Consider the following 2,901-nt stretch of genomic DNA (forward strand, 5'->3'; position numbering starts at 1 on the left):
TACATATGCTATTAAGATAAGGTATATGATATGCATGTCGTTGGAAAGCTAGAGAAAAATTGAGAACTTTTCATTTAGATATCGAATGGTTTCGATGAACGGTTTAGAAGTTATAGTCAATTGAATTTTTGTATTATTATTATTAAAAATGATTATTATTATTGTCGTTATTATCGTCGTTATAATCTAATTATTATTATTATTATTATTATTATTATTATTATTATTATTATTATTATTATTATTATTATTATTTTTATTATTATTATTATTATTATTATTATTATTATTATTATTATTAATATTATTATTATTATTATTATTATTATTATTATTATTATCATTGTCGTTATTAATAAAAGATATTATTGTTATTTTTATTATTATTACTATCATTATTATCGTTAAGGTTATAATTATTATTATTATTATTATTATTATTATTATTATTATTATTATTATTGTTATTATTATTATTATTATTATTATTATTATTATTATTATTATTATTATTATTATTATTATTATTATTATTATCATTCAAATAGTTATTAGTATTATCATTAATATGATTATTATTAGTATTATTATAATTAAAACTAATATTAGTAACATCTAATTATTATGATTACTATTATTATTATTATTATTAATATGAACGCGATATAAAAGACGACTAAAAGCTATTAAACGAAGCAATTAAGAAATAATGAGTATGATTATCATGATGAAATTAAAATATTGTAAGATATTGATTTAAAAGAAAAATATCGTTTTCATTATTTTACTATTATTATTATTAAAAGTATTATTAATATTAAAACTATCATTTTTACTAAAATTATTAGTTTTAATAAAAAAATATCATTGTTAATATGAAACATCATTATTATTATCATTTTAGTACTATTATTAATAAAAATTATCATTTTATCATTTTTAGAAAATATAATTATAGTTATTTTTATTAGTAGAATAATAATAATTATTACAAAATAATACAACTTTTACTTATTATTATTATTATCAATATTATTTTATCAAATAAATATGTGATACAAAGATATTTTACTATGTATAATATAATTACATTAATAATACCTATCAGATTATTTTTATGATATTAAATGAACTTTATAAATTTTATTACTTGAGATATATAAAAGTATATTTTTATTATATAAATTTTAATATAAAATTTTATTTATTAATAAAAGAACTATACTATTTACTTTAATAAAATCTGTTAAAATATTTAAATATATAAAACGACTATATTTAAACTATATAATAATCATGTATAAATTTTTGAAGAAATTTTGGTCAATATGATTTTTGTTGACTTTTGCATATTTAGTCTCGAGCATTAGGATTGTGATACACTACGACTTGACCTAAAATGTTGGACAGATATTGATCAAACATATAAATATATATAATTAATATAGGTTCGTGAATCCATTGCCAACCTTGCACTTGTTCAATGACGTCATATGTATTTTTACTACAAAATACATTATTGTGAGTTTCATTACTCCCTTTTTATATATATATATATATTTTTGGGACTGAGAATACATGCGTTGCTTTTATAAATGTTTTACGAAATAGACACAAGTACTTAAAATTACATTCTATGGTTGGATTATTAAAACGAATATCGCCCTTCAAGTCTGGTAACCTAAGAATTTAGGGAAATGGCCCCTGATTGACGCGAATCCTAAAGATAGATCTATGGACCTTGACAAGTCCCATTCGGGGTACGAATGCTTTAGTACTTCGAGATTATTATTATACAGACGAGAGGTTCTGTTTGGGGATATTCTATGCATTAAAGTTAACGTCGGTTACCAGGTGTTCAATCCATATGAATGATTTTTAATTCGCGGTTACGCGTATTATTTTGTACTCGGGTTACGTGTACAATTAAATATATGAAATCTTGTGGTCTATTAAAAAGATGGAAATGAATGATTATGATAAACTAATGAACTCACCAACCTTTTGGTTGACACTTTAAAGCATGTTTATTCTCAGGTATTAAAGAAATCTTCCGCTGTGCATTAGCTCATTTTAAGGATATTACTTGGAGTCTTTCATGGCATATTTCGAAAGACGTTACATTCGAGTCATTGAGTTCATCAAGATTATTATTAAGTCAATTATTGTTCGATGTATTATAAAATGGTATGCATGCCGTCAATTTTAGATGTAAAGAAAGTTTGTCTTTTAAAAACGAATGCAATGTTTGTAAAATGTATCATATAGAGGTCAAATACCTCGCGATGTAATCAACTATTGTGAATCGTTTATAATGTATATGAACGGGTCCTTTCATCGTCCTTGCTAAATCTCATGGTGAAGGTGTCCATTCATATGTGTTGACCGAGATATCTTCTAACATAACTTCGGCCACATTTGGTGATTTGTACATAAATACCCCACCGGATGAAGAATCAAGGTGTCGCTTTGTTGGCATATTACAACCGCGATAAAATGTGTTAAGGTACTCCTTCTTTGTCAAACCATGTGGTGGGTAAGCTCTTAGTAACTTCTTGAATCTAACCCATGCATCATATAAACTCTCATCACCCCATTGGGTGAACCCATTAATCTCCATTCTTAATCGCTCTACTTTGGACGATGGAATGAAATGATTATAAACTCGTTTGTTAGCTCTTGAAAAGTTCTTATGGAATCGGATGGTAAATTTCGCATCCATGCTTTTGCGTCTCCTTGAAGTGTAAATGGGAATGCCCTTAACTTAAAAGCATCATCGGTAACGTTTTTGGTTTTGTAAATATTACAAAGCTCATTAAAGTGTTGAATATGCTCGAACGAATTTTCATCTATCAACCCATGAAAATAAGTATCCTTGATCAACGTGAAAAAGTTACCCTC

General features: G+C 24.3%; 1 non-coding gene across 1 annotated transcript; it reads left to right on the forward strand.

The window, feature by feature from the left end:
* Positions 1-2,522: 2,522 nt before the first annotated feature.
* On the forward strand, positions 2,523-2,629 carry LOC139856236 (small nucleolar RNA R71). Its single transcript, XR_011761731.1, has one exon. It is a non-coding gene; the product is annotated as a small nucleolar RNA R71 (small nucleolar RNA).
* Positions 2,630-2,901: the final 272 nt, after the last annotated feature.

The sequence above is a fragment of the Rutidosis leptorrhynchoides genome, chromosome 6, assembly GCF_046630445.1.
Source record: "Rutidosis leptorrhynchoides isolate AG116_Rl617_1_P2 chromosome 6, CSIRO_AGI_Rlap_v1, whole genome shotgun sequence".
Lineage (NCBI taxonomy): Eukaryota > Viridiplantae > Streptophyta > Magnoliopsida > Asterales > Asteraceae > Rutidosis > Rutidosis leptorrhynchoides.